The following is a 23967-nucleotide window of genomic DNA, read 5'->3' on the forward strand; positions in this document are numbered from 1 at the left end:
ACAAATGCAAATCTAGGGACAGCTTCTGAGAAGGGCAGATTGAAAGGCTTAAAGATGACTGGGTTCTAGTGTGTATCCCAGAACAAAGGACCAGTTATATACCAAGCATTAAGAAGATTCCACTGGGCTCCTCAACCCAATTTAAAGGCTCTTACTTTAATCCTTTAATACTGTATATTGACTCCTTACCTCTGCAATAGGATTAAAATATTCTGCCCAGGTTGTTCCTTTTCAAGAGTCCCTATTGGTTTTCCTGTTCTTCTTTATTTCTTATTTCCTTTATAAATGAAAAACTAAACAAATAAAAACATTGGCGAATAATCTACATGTGTCTGGCACTATAGTTTATAGAGATGAATAAGACTGGGTCCTGCTCTCATGAAGCTCACTATCTAGTGGAACAGACATAGAAATAACTATCACAGTGCAGTGGTCCCTACATGGGATTGATTTTGCATCCCCACACAGGAGATATTTGGCAATGTCTGGACACAGTTTTTGTGTTTTTTTTTGTCATGACTGGGAAGGTGGGGTTACTAAGAGCATCTACTGTGTAGAAGCTACGGCTGCTGCTAAACACCCTAGAATTCACAGGCCAGTTTCCTACAACAGAAGTATTCAGTCCAAAATGTCAGTATTGCTAAGATTTAGAAACCCTACAATAGGGTAACCAAGCCGAACCAGAAATTAAGAAAGACAACGTGATTGCATGATGGAGGATTGAATGTCTCACCGAAGGATGGCAGGGTTGGTCACAGGAGACGTACCTGAAGAGGTGAGTTTTGAGCTGAACTTTAAAGGACAATTAGGAGTTTTCCAAGCAGATGTAGGAGGGTATTGTAGGAGCAAGCTCCCTCATGGGCTGGGGCATGGGGCATTGATTTCCTGCTAGAGAACTTTGTGTTCCCCAAGGCTACTGAAGACCACAGAGGAGTAGTACATAGGAAATAACCAGGATTACACAGAGTAATAACAACCTACCTTGTTCAGACATCTACACTGTGCTAAGGGCAGAGAGGCAGACTGGCCAGTCCTTCTCAAACCTGGGCACACAGCTAGATTACCTATCTCAGCTACACTCATAGTTAGATGTGGCCATGTGACTGAGTGCAGTCCTGGACTATTGGCAGGATTGAGGTGTCCACTTCCAGGCCTCGCTCATAAAAGCCTCCAATGTGTGGTCCTTGCTCTCTTTCCTCAGCCACAGTCTAGAGAAACTCTAAGGCCCTGAGGAGGGAGGTGTCAAAGATGGAAGGAAGTTGGTCCCTGAATCACTGCATAAAAGATTACGCACCAGACTTCACTAGAGCAAAGACTAAGTTGTTACAATGTTAAGCTACTGAGATTTCAGGGTTTATCTCTTATAGTAGGAAGTGTTACTATAATTAATCTAAGTATAAATAGTGCCAGGTACATTAGCTACATTATCCCTAATCCTTTTGATAACCTTGCAATACAGATGTTATTCTACATATTTTAAACATAAGGAAAAAGGGCTCAAAGTAGTTAAGCAACAAAAGCTATTAAGTGGAGTGAATCAGGGATCAAATGCTTGCTCTTTCCAATGCACTTAATGGTATGTGCTCTCTCTCTCTACAAGAGCTAGTTTTGAATGACTCCGGATGACTTTTTGGAGGGAGAGGAGCTTTCCTATAGAGACTTGAATTCTTCTGTATTTCTTCTGGTTTGGTGTGGGGGAAACATTACCCCCAACCCCCGTATTTCCATGCCTGGTTTAATATACCAGTGCAGTGCTCTCATCACCTAAAATTTTTGGTCCACTGGTAACATGTTTGGTAAATAGAAACTGCACTTGCATAAGTGGTACATTGCTTGTCAGACATTCAGGGATGAATTTTAAAAAAAAAGAAAAAAAACTTTCACAAATGTAGTTGTCATTCTCCTTAGTTATTTTTTTCTCCAATGAACTGAAAAGGTACATAAAGCAAAGGCCCATTCTGCCTCTCTTAGCTGTTGGAAGTCATGTTTTATTTTCCAGTTAGAGAGCTTATTGGCCCCTAAGGCTGCTGGATGGGGAAGTTGCCAGTAGGCAGACAGAGTCATTAAGGGAAATGGGTGTTTACATATAGCAGCCCTGGGAGATCCGGCAGTTCTTATGTGGATAGAAATGAGGTAAGGGCCTGAGAGGGGCAGAATGTACATATTTGATGGGGCACATATGAAAAACAAGTGGAAGAACAATGTGGCTGGATCTCAGAGTGGAAGTGTAAGACATGAGGCTGGGAGGTCACTGTAGTGCTCTCGGGCTTTCAGTCTGCCCAGCTTCTCCTTCAGCTTCTCCTTGGGAAACCACCTCTCCTCTATTATTAGTCTTTGAAATTAAATTTGGGTTGAGCACCTTCTACTTCCTAGTTTGGGAACCTGACCCAGACTTGGCCCATCACTTGATTTAATCCTCATTACCTTCTACTGATCCCAGCCACAGTAGCTGTTATAGAAATGAGCATATTACCCAAGCAGCACCAGTATGAATAATCTCTAAGATGTTTCTTTGTTGGAAACCTATAAGAATAACAAATTTGGAGGTGAAGTCAAGATCATGAGTTTACATTTTATTTGTCGTGTCTTTGTCACATTCATATAGAAATGTCAATTAGGCAGCTGGGAAGTTGAGTCTAGGTTTCAGAGAAGAGCTGTGGACAGGAGAGAAACATTTGTAAATCATGTGTTCCTTGGTGGTAATTAAATTCATAAGCACACATGAGATCACAGAGTCAAAGGTTAAGAGTGAGCAGAGAAGAGGGCATGTGGCCGGGCCTTGGATAACTCCAATGTTTAATGGCCAAATAGGAAATAATGGGCCTGAAAATGAAGACAGAGAATGGATAATCATAAAGGCAGGAGGAAATCAAGGAGGTCATTGTGTCAACTAAGGCAGAAAGAAAATGTTTGAAGATTCAGATCTTCAAAGATTCAGATGTTGTAATCAGCAATCCTGATAGTTGCTGATACGTAGTAAGCTGAGAACAGAGAAATACTTTGAAATTGAGCAACATGCATGCCATTGGTGACCTTTGGAGGTATTTCAGTAGTGTGATCAGAGCAAAAGCCAGAGGGAGTGGGTTAAGAAGTGACTGAAGAGGGAGGAAATGGAGATGAGTTATCATAGACAACCCTACCAAACCACTGAGCCCTTAAAGTGCAAAACAGAACCACTGGCAGCTGGAAACATGCATGACAAATTGTGGTTTGGGGTTAGATTTGCCTGGAGTTTTCAGAATCAAGGGCATATTTATGGACCCTGATTCTTGATTCTTGGCTTTTTGTCCATGGTTCAGTTCTGTTCAACCAACATTTATTGAGTATAGACGTTGTGTTGTAGAGAAGAACAGAATTTGGTTCTTGGCTTTGAGAAACTGATTATCCAGATGGGGAAAAAGACTTGCAAAAAGAATATTTGAATTCAACATGTTAATGCAGTGATGGGGTACAGAGGAGGTGCTCCTGAGTAGAAGAGGTATGATAGCTGAACCAAGCCTTGAAGGATATGTAGGGTTTAAGTTTCTCTCTTTGGAAATCTAACTATTCTATATATGGAGCCAACCCATAGAAAGTGGATGTCAATACAATTAGCCTTCATGCACTCAGTGGAATAAATGTGCAGAGAAGCAGAAGCCTGTTTCTTTAGACCCCTGATGCTGCCCAGCCACCGCTAGTTGGCTCTGTATCCACTGAAAAAGAAAAGAGCAGAGCAGCTAGGTGTGTATAGAAAAGAATCTCTCCTAGACTTCTTATCTCCATGGGGTTTCAGAATGAAATATACCAGCTCCACAGGGAAGCCTCTGACAGATGGGAACCTATTTAACAAGCCATGGAAAATGAATAGGCTGGCTCCGAGAGGGATAGCACAGCCATAGAAATCTATTCTCCGGGATGTGAGTGTTGGCGAGCCCCAATGACCCACATTCAGAAATATTTGTCTATTAATTAGGGCAGGTGGTTCCATCCCAGAAGGCTTTGTCTAGCAACAGTAACCAAGACCATCTGCAACTTCAGCCCTGTGAAAGAGCTTCAAGTGGGAGAAATAAGAGTGATGTGCATGGTAGCAAGAGAAGGCCGGGAACCTCAGCCCGATGCTGTATTGTGCCCCTGTTTTTCCCTCACTGAAATCAGGAGTTTCTGACAGACCAACACAGTCCTTAAAATAAAATCTTTCTCCCCTCACTAACTTAAAAATCTGTATGGCTTTTTTATCTGGCATATGATTACAATAGTGAATGGTTTCAAATAAAAATATTAAACAATGTTTAAGAGTTATTGCAGGATGGTTGGGATATAGAAAAAGGACAATGGAGCCTTTAATAGATACTTACATTTTATTCAATTTATACATTAAGCAAATGTTTATTTAGCATTTTTCACATATTGGGGGCACAATATTGAACAGAGTATCTGCCTTCAAAAATTTTAAATCTATGGGAATAAATCAATAAAGTAATTTCAGTGCAATGAAATAATTACTGCAACAGGTAGCTCTCAGGGCAGGAAGCTCTAAGTACAGGGAGCTCCTGGAAGACAGAAGTAGCCCTATCATTGAGGGCTCATGGAAAGTTAAGAATGGGAGGTAAAGTATGAGAAAAATTAAGATCTATATTGAGGAAAACAGAAAGTATGGTGTTCTGAGATGTGCTACAATATGTATCAAGGCCAGGAGACATAAACAGGGCATATTTGTTGAATGAATAGTTCACTGTGGCTTGGGACTTACAGGACTGAGATAGAAATGAAGTGGAGAGGAAGAGAGGTAAGCAGGAAGTGGAGAGGAAGAGGCTATGTCATTAAGAGTCTAAAATGCCACACACTAAAGAGTGAGGATGTTGCCCTTTAGGTCACCAGAGAAAAGTTTTAACTGGAAAAGAAGCAAACTCATGTTCGTACTTTGGAAAATGTTCATTAGTTTATTCATATCCCAAAAAATACACAGAAAACCCCGTTGTATGGCGGACATTGCTTTGGGAACATAGTGGTGTTCAAAACAGGCATGATTCCTGCCCTTGTAGCACTTCTAAGACAGATGTTAAACAAATGATTTGAAGGGTCAGTGGGATATAAGTGTGGAGCATGAAGACAAAGAGGCTAGAGACAGGGAGGTGACTTAAAGGCCTGTGGTGATAAACCAGACAGAAAGTGATGGTGGCTCAATCCAAGGAAGATAGCAGGGTTGGGAGTAATAGATTAATTCCAGATGTGGTAAAGAGTGGGAAACCCTAGGATGCTATGACTGAATGTATGAAGAAGAATGCAAACAACAACTGGGATCTCCTGGTGACCATACACTTCTATTGATGAAATATCATGCTCAGGATTAGTTTGCTCCATGAAGAAAAAGGAATCTGCTCAAATTTTGCAAAATCTATTGGTGCATCTTAGAGTTAAATCCTGTGGTGGTGAGAGATGACATAGAATTTCAGGAAGCACTGATATTTGAAGGGAGCTGTTAATATCTCATACTCTCTACAGAAGATCACTTGGCATGGCTAGTTTCTGGGAGGCTAACATGAAAAAGATTTAGTACAGGTTAAGATTCAAAAGTCCATTTAAAATTTTTACTTGGACCTTTTCTTGAGCCAGAGCTCATCCAGTGGCAAATTCTTACATTTTTAACTCATGCCAGAAGATTTTTTTCCAAGCTATTAGTATATTTTATATTAAAATTGTTTAAATTTTAATTATGAACATTTCAAACACATAATATGTAACAAACCTGCACGTTATGCAAATGTACCCTAGAACTTAAAGTATAATAATAATAAAAAAATAAAATTTAGAAAATATTATAACAGACACCTATGTACTCAGCAATCACGAATATTAAGTAAAATTATTTTTATTTAAGCGGTTAAAATATAATTAAATCACCATTTCCATCTCATCATCCTTAACATCTTAGAGAAAAGAATCACTGTGAAATTGATAAATAGTATCCTATATACTTCTTTTTCTACCTTTACTAGACATAAGTGGATCCACAAACAACGCATAGTTTCTTTAACAATCCAGCCTAAATTGTAGCTGACAATTTCTTCTCTGATGATTGTTCAATGATTATCGATCATTTTCCAACTCTTCTTGTTCACTCAACATGTTGCGCTTGAGATTTTCAGGTGGATAAAAGTGGACTCAGTTTTTTCATTCTAATAGCTGTATATACTCATTGCATGGATGATCACAGTTTATGGATCCATTTTCTTTACTGAGAGACAGTACCTTTCTGTCCTTTTGCCTTATAGAGAAGTTTCTCTAAGTCAGCAATTGAGAAGCAGAATTGCTGAGCTACTTCCTCATCATAACTTGCTGATATCCATGTAGTTGCCTTTTGACAATCTGAAAGCAATAGAATCTCATGGTTGCTTTTACCTTCATGTTTCTGATTAGTGAGGTTGAGCTCAACCCCTCATGTTTTATTTATTTGAGTTTCTTCCACTATAAGTCACTTATTAACATGCTTTGTCCATTTTCTCTATTTGTTGCTTCTCTTTGTGTTATTTTTTTTTCTTATTGACTTGCAGAAGTTCATTCTATATCTTGAGAACTTAGTCCTTTGTTCCAGGGATTGTAATATTTTTATCCAGTTTGTTACTTGTCTTTTCATTTTTGTGGGTTTTATTTTCATGTATGGAAAAGAGATGTTTGCTGTTGTTTTGCTTTGCTTTTATTTGAATGGATAGCATTCCTTATTCATATTTTATTCTTGTGAATCCATGGCTTAGAATTATATATGTATGTGTATATATATATGAATTAAGTGGAATTTGTTAATAAAACAGTTTTTTTTAAAATTCAACTTTTAGGCATGGGGGTACATATTGTTTCTTGTTAGTTTTACTTAATATGTGTTAAAATATGTGATTTTTTCTTCATTGCATATTATGTTTCTTTTGTGCTCTAAGAAATTGTTTCCTAACTAAACACAATAAGGTTATTTTTTTTCTTCTATACATTTTTCTAAACATTTTAGAGGATTACTGCTCACATTTAAGTATTTTATCTACCTGAAGTTGATTTTTGTATATAGGTAGAGGAAGTGTTTCTAATTTTGTCTTTTTCCATATGGCCAGCCAATTAATGGTCCCAACACCATCACCAGTTTTATAAAAACCTACTTCTATTATGTGCCAAACTCTCGTGTACATGAGGGGGTTGTTTCTTTGTTCCATGTTATGTTCCCTTGGTTTATTTCCTATTCCTGCACTTGTACCATCCAGGTTAAAATACTGACATTTAGTTAATATTTGTAATTACTTATGGGTGAAATATATATTTATATATTACATATTTATATTAAAATAAAAATATTACCCCTATAAATTCATACTCTTTCTCTTGTGCCTCCTCCTTCCTCCTCCTTATTACAGTTGCCTCTTCCATCTATATTTTTCCTTTACAATGTCATCTTAGTCATTATTTAATTTTCAGTTTCCATAGGAATTTTAGAATCTCTATGTCAAATTTCTTGAAAGATCGTTTTGGAATTTTAACTATAACCACATTCAATTTGCAGATTTGTTTAGGGAGAATTGGGATATTTATGACATTATAATTACCATCCATGTAGATATATCTGTGTTTGTTTATAGCATTTCTTTTTAGTCTTCAATAAAATTTTACATTCAGGCCAAAAATGTTTTTTGCATGAAAAATTTTATTTTGAATATGTTTCATCTTGAAAATAATTGTCCATTTACATTTGACAACAGTCATGTTACCTCTTCTGTTTTTTTCTTTTAATTTTCATTCACATTTAACATATATAAAGATAAGTGACCAAATCATAATAGTAAGTCTTAATTACAAAGGGGTCATAATCAAGAAACTGTCACCCAGATAAAGAGAAATTTTTTAAAGTTAAACTTGAAAGAGAATATTAGGCACATCCCAGAAGTCTTCTGGTGTCTCCGTTTCCTCCTTGACTCATCACCCTTCCTAGGGATCGTTCACTGTTCTTACTATCACACATCATTGAATAGTTTGTCCTCTTAAAAATGGGATATGAATGGGATGTTTGCCCTTCCCACATGTGAGGATACAGGGAGAAGGCATCATCTATGAACCAGGAAACAGGCCTCACCAGACACAGAATCTGCCAGTGCCTTGATCTTGAACTTCTCAGTCCCCAGAACTCTAACAAATAACTTTGTATTATTCATAAGCTATCAACTTTATAGTATTTGGTTAAAGAAGCCCACATGCACTAAGACAGTATTCCGTTGTGTGAATATTATTTATCCATTGGAATCATTTATTCCCTGAACTCTCAGTGGGCATTTGGATAGTTTCTAGTGGGGGACCATTATAAACAGGGCTGCTATGAACAGTATTGTACCTGTCCTTTGATGAAAATATGCATCTAATTATTTGGGTATAAATTTAAGTGTGGGATTAATGACTCATATGATATATATATTCAACTTGTAGTCAATACTGCCAAAGAAATTTTTAGCACTGTATGGAGAATTCTGATGATCCACATTACCAACCATTTGTATCTCTTTTCTTTTTCACTGATTTATTCTAATGGGGAAATAGTGGGATTTCACTGTGGTTTAATTTGCATTTTTTCAGATGACTAATAAAGTAGAGTATTTTATATTCATATTTTATTAACCATTTGAGTCTCTTCTTTTGTAAAGAGTCTGTTCAAACTTTTGTTCATTGTTCTATTGAGTTGATTGTGTTTTTCTGATTGAGTTGGAAAAGTATGTGTTGGACACTCCCCCAACACACACACATACTACACTTTTTACTCCCTTGTCAGTATATTTTAATTCTGAATCTAATGTACTATAACTTATTTTTCTTTTAAAGCTAGTGCTGCTCATATCCTATTTAAGAAATCTTTGCCTACTCTAAGATCATGAAGCCATCCTCCTATGTGTTTTTAAACCTCCATTGTCTTACCTTTCACATTTAGGTTGATGATCCACTTTTAGTTATTTCTGTATATAGTTAGATATAAGGAACAAGACATATTCTCTTGCCATTGGCATCCAGTTGGCACAATACCATTTATTGAAAAGGCCACTTTTGCCTTCATTGCCATGTCAGTTTTGTCATAAATCAGATAACTGTATGTTTCAGAAACTATCTCTGTATTCTTTTCTGTTCTACTGATTTATTTTTCCCTCTTTATCTCAATATCACACTGTATTCATTAATATAGATTTTTAACAGCTCTCAATATCTTATTGGGTATTTCCTTCATTTTTATTTTTCTTTGATATTACTTTGCCTTTTCTTGGCCATTTGCATTTTTGTATAAACATTTAGAATCAACTTGTAAACTTCCACCAAAAGGACATTCTGGATCTTTGTTGGAATCACCTTTATTAGAATTGCATTGACTCAATAGATCAGTTTAGGGGAAGATTTGGAATTTGACAACATAAAGTTTTTCATTCTATGGCTATAGAATATCTTTCAATTAACTGGGTCTTCTTTAACTTCTTTTCTTTTTCTTTTTTTTTTTTTTTTGAGACAGAGTCTCGCTGTGTCGCCCAGGCTGGAGTGCAGTGGCATGATCTTGGCTCACTGCAACCTCCACCTCCTGGGTTCAAGCAATTCTCCTGCCTCAGTCTCAATCCCGAGTAGCTGGGATTACAGGCATGTGCCACCACACCTGGCTAATTTTTGTATTTTTAGTAGAGACGTGGTTTCACCATGTTTGCCTGGCTGGTTTTGAACTCCTGACCTCAGGTTACCCACGTGCCTCAGCCTTCCAAAGTGCTAGGATTACAGGTGTGAGTCACTGTACCTGGACTTTAACTTCTTTTAATTTTTTGAATTGCTCATTTTTGAAGTTTTTATAATTTTTATTAATTTAATTTATTCCTAAATATTTAACATGTTCTGATGTTATTGTAAATAGCACCCTTTAAGATATTTGTCTTTGTTAATTCTGTACTATGTTCATTTCTCTTTGAAATAACATAGAGATGAATGTTTTTCAAGCTCTCTCTGTCATTACCCGACATGTTTAGCCCATGTGTGTTACTGATATGTGTTAATTTATTTTCTCCCACCTTTTTTGAATTTTTAACTTATTATGTTTTTCCTTTAGTTTTAGCTCTATATTTCCTGCCTTCCATAGGGTTGATCAATTTTATTTATTCTCATGTTCCTCTTTACTGTTTTGAAAAGTACACATTATGCTTCTAATTGTTTATAGGTTTCCATTAATATTTCAATGTAACACCTCCTTTGTGGGAGTGGATATAAGAAGTTAGTAGCGATCATGACACAATGTATTCTGAGTGCATGACCCATGACAGGTGCTCAAAACCAGTAATTATCATTATGAGGATTTTTAGCACTCTTAGAGATAGTTTTAAGATACAAAAATCATCTTTTCTTACCTCTCTGTTTGTATATCTCCCTGTATCACTCTCTACATACCTTTCTAGGACTAAGCAGTGAAATTAAACCTATTCTTAAAGAACTTTTATATCTGAGTTATTTCATTGTAAGAAGAAAATTAAGTCACTAAAATCTCCAGGGATGTTTAGGCTACCAAAGACAGTATAGTCAAGAATAGTGGAGCCTCAGCTTGAGGCTTATGAGGCTGGAAGCTGAAACATGCTTTTTCCACCTCATCTACCTGTATCTTGTTAAAAGTTGGCTATGGTGACACTCTAATCATCTACTGGGAAGAACAAACACAAAGGGTTTTTGCCCCCCCCCCTTTTTTTAATTGGCCTTGTTATAGCTATTAACAGAATCATGGCTTTCACTTCCTATCAGGAAGTTTCTCTTTGTCCTTCCCTCTTAATCACAATTTATGGTCTTCTGGATCTGAGGCAGAGTTATAGATCTTGGACTTTATAGTCTTTTAATCTACAAAAATTCTGACTCAAAAGTCACAATCTCAAAACCCCACTCATTCAAATATCAGCCCTAACACAATTTAGGAATCAAAAATTATATTTGTTTGTTATTTCTGTATTATTTTTTTCTCTTTTAAATAATTAGAGCCTTGACTCTCAAAGGGCCTTGACTCATTTCAAAATCTTTGTTATTTTTTACATTTAAGGATTATTTGACAATAGTATTTATAAAACAATGAACAAATACTATTTTCCATATATAATGTCTGAGTCATTATTTGACTCTATCTACCCGGTAGATATTATCTCCCATTCCAAGATACGTATTATTCCCTTGCAAAAGCAGACAAGACAATTCAGGTGTAAACTCTACAGGAGAGACAATAGGATTTTACTATTTCTCATTTTTAAAATGTGTTTGAAATGCTATGTAATCTGCTCTAATCTTATTTGGGGCATTGGAAGCAAAATCCAAAAATAACCATTTCCTACTTTTGTGTGCGTTCTTCAAAGATATGATGAGACTGGTTAGAAACAAAAATACGAGTGAAACTAATCTTGGATAATACTCTAACAATTGCATTAATTTTTGCTTCAAGTTGACCTCAGTCAACTTAAAGTTTGGGCATATCAATCAAATTCAGGATCGATCAAGGTAGGGATAGGTGGCAATAGGGAAGAAAGAAAAATCTACATATACTTAGAAAGCATTTTTATACATGTTGAGATTTGCTGAAACCTTGCCTTGCAATAGTAAAGCAAATATTTTATTCTTGTGAAGGTCAGCAGTGAAATGTTTTAAGAATTAAAGACAGTGGGGCTATTTTTGTTAAGTTTGACAAGCCCCAGAGCTAACTACTTTCTGTGTCAATGTCTGATTGAAGGGACATTAGCTTTAACTTGCACTAACCAAATTCTTTGACCACTTTTCCTTGTTTGTTTGTTTTAAGTGATGCTCCATCTCTCCAGTGACACATATAATTAGTTAAAAGGCTGAGAAAAACAGCCGAATCCCAGGGGAATCCATATCCATGAAATTGTTTTACTCCTTCCAAACTGCTTATGCTTTCCAGTTGTTATAAGAAGTTCTTCCACCAAATGAAATTGCTATTTTAATTGTTACCCCCTGCTTTCCATGTCCCCAGTACTGCCTTTCCCTTCTAGTTAATCCATTTGGATGCATGTTTATTCTTCTACCATGAGTCCTAAGAATAGGTCCTGGTCCTCTATTCTGTTTTCTTTCTCATCTTCTACTAAAGACATGCACCTGTTCTATAGTTAATGTTATCAGCTACTATGGAATTTCCTAATCTCTGGTGATCTCCAGAAAATCTGTTGTTTAAAGCAAACTTTTTCACTTATTTTTACCCTTTATTTTCTTTGGGAATAGAAATCGTCTTCCTTTTCTTCACAGCATGAGAACAGGAAGAATGTGTGGTCTGTGTGTCCAAGAATGTCTTCCCATCATGGTAGAGTGGTCCTGTCTCCAAGGTGCAGGACTCCCTGCCACTGGCTTTCTTAGCATCACTGTTTGAAACTTATAATTAGAGGAACACACTGTGAGGTTCTGTGGGACTCTAACCCATTTTTATTTATTTTTATTTGTTTCTTTTGTTTGTTTGTTTTTTTCTTTTTGAGACAGAGTATCACTCTGTCGCCCAGACTGGAGTGCAGAGGCAGTCTCAGCTCACTGCAGCCTAGGCCTCCTGGGTTCAAGAGATTCTCCCACCTCAGCCTCCCGAGTAGCTGGGATTACGGCGCATGCCACCACACCTGGCTAATTGATTGTATTTTTAGTAGAGATGGGGTTTCACCATGTCAGCCAGGCTGGTCTCAAACTCCTGACCTCAGGTGATCTGCCCACCTTGGCCTCCCAAAGTGCTGGGATTACAGGTGTGAGCCACCATGCCCAGCCCCCATTTTTCTTAAAAAAATTTTTAAACTGCTGGTTTAGGGGAGGCATGGTGTTGGAGTAGAAGTAAGAACGTGGATTTTGAGGTCAGAGTGACATGAGATTAAATCCCTGCCCTAATGTTTACTTACTGTGCAATTTTGCACAATCTCCTAACCTCAGTTCCCTGTCTTTAATATGTGAATAATAATACTTGCCATAAAGGAGTGTTGTTAATTTTAAACGAGATAACTTATATAGTGTTAGGACAGAGCTGGCACATCATAAGCTCCTAATGCCATGTTAAATATTAATAATGATATTAATAATGTTGGAGCATAGAAAGTCCTGTTCCCCACAGAGGCAACCTACTGATGGAATTCAGGAAAAATATAGCCAGAAAGTTAATTTGCTTTGTGAACTGGTCGAATGAAAACAGGAGATGTGGTTATGCAAATTCCAGAAATAATAGCTAACATTTATTTCAGCTTGCCAGAGCATATTCTCTGCCCCACTGGTTTTTAGATATTACTATGAATAAAAATCCCTGAGTAGCTTGTTACAAATGCAGAGACCCAGGTTCTATCCTTAGAGGTTTTAGTTTATTTGCCCTTGGGTTCATGATTCTGCTTTCTAGGGAGTACCCCAGGTGTCTTCACTGACTATATATTAAAAACTGCTGCAGTGGGCTTTGATTCAGGCTGATCCTATTGCTTGATAAAGCTTACTTTTCTTACATAGTTTCCCACCACTATGTGAGCCACAGTTCAAAGGTAACTGGCTTCTAGTGCGTTATAAATTATCCATAGAGACAGGTTAGTCAGACTGCCTTGGCCTATAGAATACTCTCGAATACAATATTGCTCAGTAGTTATAGCCCGAGTTCCTACAAGGCATTAGGTTCTTTCTAGTTTATAGCTCATTGGCCGAATTGAGTTTGACATCACTGGAACAGGTAATCTTTGTACTACTATCTTTGCAACTTTTCTATATATCTGAAGTTATTCAAAATAAGATTATTTAAAAATTTAGCTTGTAAGTTCATAATTTATCAAGTGCCTTTTCAAACACAGGATTACAAATAATAGTAATAATTATCAGTATAAATTAAGAGGAAGGCTGTACTTTTTCAGGCAAATTCCTACAATGAATGCAAATAAATTGTTGTTACTGCAGATAAAACTTCTCTTCCTAAGGTGCACTCTCTGCCCTTTCCATCCCTGAAGCTAAGGAGGAATAGGAGAAAGGAGAGCCAGGGCACAGCTGTAGGGAAGCACATCCAGGTAGCGCTTAGTAAGGGGCTTAGGTGTCTGGGTAGGAGGTGCAGGGAGAGAATCAAGAGGAAGCACGATCAAGGTCAGTGTTTGGAAAATCTGGCTGACCATCGGAATCCTTTAGGACATTTTCTGATTCAAAAGGTCCGGGAAGAGGCACAGAGATCTACATGTTCTTTTTTTTTTTTTCTTTTGAGATGGAGTATCGCTCTGTCACCCAGGCTGCAGTGCAGTGGTGTGATCTCTGCTCACTGCAACCTCCACCTCCCAGGTTCAAGTGATTCTCCTGCCTCAACCTCCCAAGTAGCTGGGACTACAGGCACACGTCACCACTAATTTTTTGTATTTTTAGTAGAGACGGGGTTTCACCATATTGGTCAGGCTGGTCTCAAACTCCTGACCTCAGGCGATCCACCTGCCTTGGCCTCCCAGAGTGCTGGGATTACAGGCACGGGACACCAAGCTTGGCCTGAGATCTGCATGTTTTAAAGGGTCACTAGTGATTATGATGAGCAGTCCAGTTTGGGAACCACAGATATCAGCAATGAAGCAGAAGTTAGGAGAAAATCACAAGAAATAAATGCAGGTAATTGAACCCCAAGAGAACTGAGTTATAGGGCAACTGAGTAGTCAGAGAGCTCTTTCTAGTGGGGGGTACAGAGGGTAAGAGCTAGTGTCTAGTTACAGAAACTCAAACAGGAGAGCTGAGACTGCATCAGAGGCAGAAACTATGACTGGAGATGGGAAGTGATTTTAGTGTTCTAGGTTAGTGCTGGTGACCTAGGATATAGGAATGTATCAGGTAGTTTGTGTACAAACACCCACTGGGTAAATAGTTGTGAAGGTGTTTGGCTTCTTCTCAGTGACTTTTGGCTTTCTGGATTTTTTTTGAAAGGTTTTCTGGATTTTTTTTTTTTGGAAAGTTATTACTGATTCTTCTGGGACTAACACTTGTGTCAAACCCTCGGCTCTGAAAGCACATGAATGCCAGGGGCTCTGGGCTGTAGAAAGAGAGTGTGGCAGGATGTGGCTTGTGCAGTCATCAATACGTACAAAGGATATTGGGTACAATTATTTTTAATAAAATATTTAATAAGATATTTAGGGCATATTTATGTATTAAAATAAAAATATAATAGATGCATAAATAGTTACTAACAAGCTTAAACAATAAAATATCACAAATAAAATGGTTATCCTCTCTATACCCATGTCAGAATGCATCTTCCTCTTTGCAACCTAAAATAACTATTATTCTAAATTTAGCTTTTACCATTTTAAGGACCATCTACCTGACTATCATTTATTGACACATCTCAACTTTCATGTAATTGTTGTCATGCTTTATGAATCCTTCTTTCTTATTTCAGCATGTGTTCTTGAGACATACGCATGTTGCTACATGTAGATCTAGCCCTTTAATTTAGTTGTCTTAGAAACACATTAGAATTTATGCATGTGTTATTAAACACTGTGCTACATTGAACATTATCACACATATCTCCTTGTACCCTTGTACTACCGTTTGGCCAGTATGGAGAGTGTTGAGCCAAAAGGTATGTTCAGCTTCTGGATATCGCCAAATTGGTCTGCAACTGGTGGTACCAAGTTACATTCCTACCAACAGTGCATGAGATTTCTTAATGCTCCACATTTTGTCAGCACTTGGTGGTGTTTGCCTAAATGATGTTGTTTGAAGGGTTATTACTGATTCTTTTGTACTACTCAAGTATTTAATGGGTATTCTTTGTTTTATAAAATGAATTTGATTGCATATATTTAAGTGTACAACATTGTGTGTGTGTGTGTGTGTGTGTGTGTATACTGAAATGATTACTCCAGTCAACCAAACTAACATCCATAACCTGTCATAGTTACCCATTTTTGTGTATGTGTGGTGAGAGCACCTAAAATCTATTCTCTTAACAAATTTTCAGTATGCAATACAGTATTATTAACTATAGTCTCTATGCTGTACATTAGATCTCTAGACTTGTTCATCCTACATACTCTAGACTTATTCATTCTAAGTAACTGCAAATTTGTACCCTTAAATCTATATCCCCTCATTTTCCTCCCCTCCCTTACCCTGGCAATCACTGTTCTACTCTCTGTTTCCATGTATTCAACTTTTTCTTTAGACTCCACGTGTAAGTGATATCATGCAATATTTTTATCTGGGTCTAGCTTTTTTCCCTTAGCATATTGTCCTCCAGATTCATTCATAAATGTCAGGATCTTCTTTTTTAATGCTGGATAATATTCCTTTGTATACATATGTATATGGGCACTTGGGTTGTTTCCATAGTTTGCCTATTATGAATAGTCCTGCAGTGAACATGACAGCACAGATATACTTTTGAGGTTCTTATTACATGTCTTTTGGGGATATGTCCAGCAGAGGGATTGCTGGGTCATATGGATAATTTGCATTTTTCTCAATTACTACTGAGGTTGTAGTCACTTAGGTTTCTTCTTCCAAGAATGTTTTGACAATACTTATATCTGTTTTTTTCTTCTTTTAATTTTTAATTTTTTTAAATGTTGGTTTCAAAGAGTCTCTGTATTTTGAACACTAATTCTTGCTTTCAGTTGCATTGAAAATAAGTTCCATCAAACTGTGGTGCATCTTTTTGAAGGCCACCTTCTTGAACATAAGAAAGTCAAGTAAGGGAACAAAGAAATGTGCATCAACTTTTTCTAAAGTAGAAGGATGAGGATGTGGGAGATGCTGGCCAGTTGCTAAGGCCAGAGGGCAAAGAACAGGATCTAGCAGTTGGTGGAGTTGGAGTCTGAGGCAGCGGCTCTGCACAGCACCCACTGAGGTCAAGCCCTTGGAAGGACTTAGATGCTTTCTTTGGTCTCTTGCTTGTGAGTTTGAGCAAACCTATTGCCACAGAACAAAATATGAATAAAGTAAAGACTACATAGCCAAGTTGTTATTTTATTTAGCAAATTCTTAGTAAACACATACTATACGCCAGGCTGTGCACCAAGTTTCTAGTATTATACACAGGAAGATGACACAGAACTTGACCTTCAAGAGAGTTCAGGATTGTTAAAGGACTCATCTCTAATGAAGTCATTGTAAGAAAATGTGGTTAAGAGTTTTAATAGCACTAAGTACGGGACAATATTGGGGCCATTGATTTCTTCATTTGTAAAATACTTATAGAACATCTACTGTGGGGTCTAGGGATATAGCAGTGAACAAGAGAGGCAAGACCTCCTGGAGCATATATTTTAAAGATGCGAGATAGTCATAAGCAGTTAGTAAATAAACATACAAAATCACTGCCATAAATTAGTGATCATTAAATGTATTTATAAGTAACATAATTCAGACAGTGACAAATGTTGTGCTGAACAGTTTTAAAAGGATAATGTCATGAAAAGTGTTGAGGAATGGATCTGCTTCATCCAGCATAGTCGGAGAAGGCCTCTCTGAGGTACAAACATTTGAGTGAGCTATATGTGATGAGAAAGAATCAAACATATGAAATTCAGAAGAAGAATATCACAGACCAAAAAAGCAAGGCTCCAAAGCAAGCATAAGTTTGGCATTCACAGATAAGCACAAATCGTAGAAAAAGAAGTAATGGGATCTGCTGGCAGGCAGTAGGGTTTCAGGTTAAAGTCAGGCTTTGCAGAGTAGATCACACTGCAAAATCTGGAAGGATGGAGAATGAGCTAAAGAACCTTCTAGCTAGAGGAAATAACACGTGCAAGGTCAAAGCTTTTGCATCTAAATCCATTACTGTATCTAATTACAGAGTCAGAAATAAGGTCCTACAAGCCACTGCCTACAATGTTTCAAGATGTCTGTGCTCAGCCCAATTGCCTGTACACTTGTGCTCCTAATCTGGAATCCTGACACTTCCATAGGCTCCATAGTTAGGCAAGGAATATCAGATCATGCAACAATGGAATATGTTTTCCCCCAGGGAAGTAGCAGAGTGCAGACTCGGATTATCAACTGGAGTTAAGAGCGTGAGATAGGGATCATCTGAGACAAGTTTCAGCCAAATTCCCATCACTGCAGCTTGTACTTTGGCTTTGGTAGTTGCTGCCAGATTGTTTAAATTTTTCTTCGCTGGAAATTTCATGTGGGTTTATGGATGATCCCATTGAGGGGGACAAACAGCTGAATACAAATGGACTTGATTCTACCCTCTTGGAAAGCTAAGGGGGAGGTGAGTAACGAGCCTTTAAATTATACCTCCTGGCCAATGATCCAGGTCTAAGTAAAACTGCAATCCAGCCCCTGCCAACCTGGATTGCCACAACCCCCATTTCAGTGGCTCTCAATTGTCACTCACTCCAGAGAGTGGTTGGAAACACGTGTAAGTTTTAGTAGTCTTTGTGATACTTAGAGACCCCCAATGTTTTTGAAAGAGTAGGGGAATATTCACTTGACCAAGTGAGTGCTTCTGATGATAGGGGGCATAAGATACCTCACCCTTCCCTGGGGCTAGCCCTGGTAAGTCTTGTCAAATTTATCTGTATGACTGTCAGTTCAGCTTAGATGACTTCAATCATTTGAATTGTTTCTGGTGATGAAAATAGTCACCAAGAGACTAGGAAACTCCACACCTCTCAATCAGTAACATAACCACCGCCATCCTTGATTTCACTACTTTTGCTCCTTCTCTTATCTGATTTCTTGAAGTTCAGCAGTATTATAAAATAAGGGTGTTTTTGTTGTTGTTATTTGTAACATGATGATGTATTCTCATTACTTATTTCTCATCCCAGGATCTGAAAAACTTTCTGAAGAAGGTACATAGAGCTGCATTTTGCACTTGGAAATCATTTTCTAATCACAAAGCCCACAGAAAGAAACTTCAGGTGAGGAAAGTACTGTGTTTCTCCAGAAGAAAGACATTCTAGATGTTATTTCATCAAGGCATTTGGGTAACACTGTCAACCTGAGGGAAGGAACTTGTGTAGCATATTAATTTTACCAGCTGAATAGAAAGGAAGCCATGGGTGTATTTTTGTCCTTCAAACACACACACACACACACGCATGCACACACATATGCACACATACACACACACCTGTATCTTTTTTAAAAAGGCTTTCTCTCCCCCATCTCACACACCTGTATCTTAATAGGTGTTTGGGCTTCCTCAGAGCTTGGTCGGCATCACTGTAGGACCTGCAAGCTAGTGCCCTGTGGCAAACTTGCAATTTGAACTTCTTTTCTAGAATACTGAGATATAGATGATGACCACTTGGTCTCTTAGTTTAGGGTTCCTATGGTTTTTTAATGTATTTTATGGGAAATGATTTCCACTGGAATACTAATGGGGTAGCAGCATGAAGCATGTAATGGAATCTAGGAATTTAGCAGCTCACTCTCAGGACTGCTCGCTCTTCATCTTGTGTGCCTAAAAGTCCCTCCTGTCATAGAGATTCACTATACTTTGAATTTAATTCAACAAGCATTTAGAAAATGTGTAACAGTTCCATGTGGTAGCAGCTCCTGGACCACACTGTATGGCTTCTGTAACCCCCAAGAAGCAATTGCATGAAAGAAGTTGTAATTAGTCCCAAGCACTAAAACAAGAATAATAATAAGTTGTAAAATCTACAGACAAAATAACCAAAATAATCCATGTAGCAGATGACAGGAAGGAGAAAGATCAATCTTTGTCAGAATTTTCAGAACTGTCAGATGATCATTAAGTAAGAGGTAGCATTGGAAGATGGAGAATATTTGGAAAGATATGAAAATCCAGACTTCAGATTGAGATCACATCCTTAATCTGGAAAACACATGAACCTAAAATGATTTGCCACAGTGGATGAATCCTCCCAGTTAGCTACCGTTAGATTGGATGACCTGGTCACTTTAGTAAGCTATTTAGGTCTGAAGATAAGTTCCCAATAAGGCTTAGGCTACACTTTCTGAGTAGTGTATATCAAATGTGGGTAGTATTATATATGAATCTCAGTACTTCCATTTATTATTTGTATGACTTTGGATAAGTATTCAAACTCCGTAAATTTTCACTTTTGCCTGTTACGGATGCACTTTAGTTTGCATGATCATTTCAGATTTAAAACAAGTAATTCACCTCACCCATAGCATGTGCTCAGTAAATGCCCACCTGTATCCTTAGGCAGGAAAGCTGGCCACAATGGTCTCAGTCTTTTTCAAGCTCAGTATTCCTTAGGGAAGTAAAGTCAGCTGGAACTCAGACACAGAAATGTTGCCTATCTTCACTTTGCTTTTCTACAAGCTAATGTCATTGAAACTCTCTTGGATACCTCAATTTCTTGGGTACCTAAATCTTTAATACGAACAGCAGTCATTGAATCTTTTCCTCTGATCTTTGCCATAGTATCAGCTGAATTCTGAACTCATCTTTCCTTGTTTTATATATATATATATATATATATATATATATATATATATATTTTTTTTTTGAGATAGAGTCTTTCCCTGTCATCCAGGCTGGAGTACAGTGGTGTAATCTTGGCTCACCACAACTCCCACTTCCTGGGGTCAAGCAATTCTTATGCCTCAGCCTCCCGAGTAGTTGGGATTAAAGGTGTGTGCCACCACACCTTGCTAATTTTTTATTGTTAGTAGAGACAGGGTTTTGCCATGTTGGCCAGGCTGGTCTTGAACTCCTGGCCTCAAGTGATCTGCCCGCTTCGGCCTCCCAATGGGCTGGGATTATAGACATGAGCCACTGCACCAGCCTGTTTTATATAGTTTCTAACACAATTCCTTGCCCCAACACATAGCTGATTTTATAAGCTTAACATTGTATGATTCTATATCTAACTCCAGCGCCCACAACTATTCTGAAGTAGGCCTGTCCTAACTTTCAGTACCATATACTATGTGCAGCTGTCCCTTATGCATTAGAAAAGAGTACTTTACTTTTGCTCTGCATCAGAATTCCATGGGGTGTTTGTTCAGTGCCTTTCTTCTCTAGTCCCCTTCTTCCTTTCATGTTCTGATTTGATTAATCTGGGTAGATTCTATAATAATCTGTTTATTAGCAAGGAGTACTCCAGTAATTCTGATATAACCTGTTCATTGTCTAGTATTTGGAAAATGTCATTCCAAATACTAGACAGCGAAGATGTCAAGCAAGGAATGTACATGGTCTGTTCAGCGTGGAAATTATTGAGAGTGGCCTGTAAGATTTTTATTGGGAGTTTCATATGAGTTATGTGAATAATGTGGGTTCATATTATGAAGAAATTTGTTGGAAAGAATAAAGTGGTTAAATAGACTTTGAAATCATTACCCATCCATCCAGACCTACCTCTACTCGGTCTATACCTTTAAAATAATTATTTTAAAACTTAACAATATTGGCCGGGCGTGGTGACTCATGCTTGCAATTCCAGAACTTTGGGAGGCCGAGATGGGAGAATTGCTTGATCTCAGGAGTTCAGGACCAGCCTGGACAACATGGCAAAACCCCATCTCTATTTTGTAAAAATAAAAGAGAAAAGAGAAAACGATTAACAACATCCAGAAATTATGACAGAAGGTTAGAGAAGTCAAAGCTGTATTTTCATGATTTCCAGTAACATTATCAACAAAAATATAGATATTTGTCTCTTCCATTGTCAAGTCAGTCCCATTCTATACATCTTTTAGAACTACACAGGTATTTGTACTTTTGTGCCTATTGATAACTTAAAAAAATTAGACAGTAACCTTAGTTAATATTTTTAAATTTAATGCCATCCTCAAGGTACAGAAAGGAGCCTATAGAATTTCCCATTCTTTATAAAAATGGTAAAAATAATTTTCATTGTAAAACATTTGTTTTGGGAGTTAGAAAAGCACCATAGACTATCATTCATCCATCTGCCTCCTTCCTCCCAATACACACACTTTAGATATGAGAAATCTGATGCTCAAAGAATGGATTAACTTGACCAAAAGAATATTTAGGGAAGGCTGGCATAAGTCTAGACATATGAACCGGTGAAATAGAATTAATAATCCAGATATAAACTCATACATCTATGGTCAATTGATTTTGGACAAAAGTTCCAAGATCATTCAGTAGGGAAACAATAGTCTTCAACAGATGGTTCAAGGCAACTTGCAAAAGAATGAATTTGGACCCTACCTCACAGCATTTACAAAAATTAAGACAAAATGAATTATAGACCTAAGAGCTAAAACTATATGTCTCTTAGAAGAAAACATAGGCAAAAATCTTCATGACATTCGATTTCACAATTTTGTTTTTAAAATATGATAGCAGAAGCATAAGTGACAAAAGAAAACAGATAACTTGGACTTTATCAAAATTAAAAAAATTTTGTTTATCAAAGGAAACTATCAAGAAAGTAAAAAGACAACCCACAAAATGGAAAAAAATATTTTCAAATCATATGTCTGATAACGGTCTAGTATCCAGAATATACAATTCAACAACAAAAAGACAAACAGCCCAGTTAAAAATTACAAAAGTCTTGAGTAGAATTTCTCCAAAGAAGATATACAAATGGTCAACAAGTATATGAAAAGATGCTCACCATCACTGGTCATTAGAGAAATGCAAATTTAAACAACAATGAGATGCCATTGAATGCACATTAAGATGACCATAATAAAAAATATGGAAAGTAACCAGCGTTGGTGAGGTTACAGAGAAACTGGAAACGTAATACATTGCTGGTGCAAATGTAAAATAGTGTATCCACTTTGGAAAGAAGTTTGGCAGTTCCTCAAACAATTAAACATAAAATTACCACATGATACAGCAATTCCACTCCTGGAAATATACCCAAAGAATGCAAAACATATGTTCAGACAAAACTTGTACAGGAATATTCATAACTGTACTATTTGCAATAGCCAAGCAGTGAAAACAACTGAAATGTCTATCAACTGATGAATGGATAAATAAAAAGTGGTGGGTCTATACAACAGAAGGTTATTCAGTCACATAAAGGAATGAAGTACTGATACAGGCTACAACATGGGTGAACCTCAAAACCATTATGCTAAATAAAAGAAGCCAATCACAAAAGGCCACATATAAGATAACTCTATTTTTATGGAATGGCCAAAATAGGCAAATCCAGAGAGACAGAAAGCAGATTAGTGATTGCCAGGGGCTAGATGAAAGAGGCAATGGGGAGTGATTGCTTAATGGGTACAGGGTTTCTCCTTAGGGTAATGATGTTCTAGAATTAGATAGTGGTGGATAATTGCAAAGCATTGTGAGTGCAGTAAAAGCCCCTGAAGTGTACACATTACGATGATTAAAATGGATAATTTTATGATATGTGAATTTTACTTTAATGAAACAAACAAACAAAAAAACCCTGTGGGGTCTCATGTTTATTACTTCTACATCAGTGTACTTTCCCCCAACCCATGTTCAGTGATGTTCTGAAACTGGACAGCCCTTAGATACATACCTCATGACTATCCATATGGCAAAAATATTTCACTATTTCTTAGGTAGCTGGATGAAAGTAACATTAGTCTTTCAGTCCTAAGCACAGTGCTGTATACAAGCTATGGAACTGCTAGTTTTATATTTTTTTCTAGTTATGTAGAAAAAGTCCCAAAGTGGACACAATGGACTGTGCCATCACATCACAGAAAGTTCCTAATTAGAAGGCCACCTGGGGGGACCGGCACCTGTCAAAAGCAAGAAAATTGCCAAAGGGGGAAAATAATAGACCCAGCACCCTGGGGGATAATCAATTAAACAGCTTCAGGCTCAGGGCCATCTGCTAAAGGTCAGCTGAAAAGGGTGGCTATCAAAATTTGAAACTTAGTCTCCATGGCTCTGAGGGCTATAAGGCCCAGCCCTGGCACTTCAGCTGCAATTGGAATCCTCAGCTTTAATTGCCAGATCGTCAATTTCCATTGACTATCTGCTCTTGCTTGGATCCCTGCCTTGTGAAAGGGAGACATGGGGATAGACAAATCATTGCCTGGACGGAGGCTGATTGGTGG

At 37.5% G+C, this 23967-nt stretch overlaps 1 protein-coding gene across 5 annotated transcripts in view; it reads left to right on the top strand.

Moving 5' to 3' along the window:
- AGBL1 (AGBL carboxypeptidase 1) overlaps window positions 1-23967 on the top strand; it is an 857161-nt gene that overhangs the window by 711113 nt on the left and 122081 nt on the right. Inside the window, exon 23 of one of the 5 annotated variants that reach the window (XR_013395946.1) lies at window positions 18762-18854. The exons of the other annotated variants lie outside the window; for them this stretch is intronic. The gene's annotated coding sequence lies outside the window, so the exon portion shown is untranslated. The remainder of the gene's footprint in view (window positions 1-18761; window positions 18855-23967) is intronic. 5 annotated transcript variants of the gene reach the window in all.

This window comes from Macaca mulatta, chromosome 7, assembly GCF_049350105.2.
Source record: "Macaca mulatta isolate MMU2019108-1 chromosome 7, T2T-MMU8v2.0, whole genome shotgun sequence".
NCBI classification, from domain to species: domain Eukaryota; kingdom Metazoa; phylum Chordata; class Mammalia; order Primates; family Cercopithecidae; genus Macaca; species Macaca mulatta.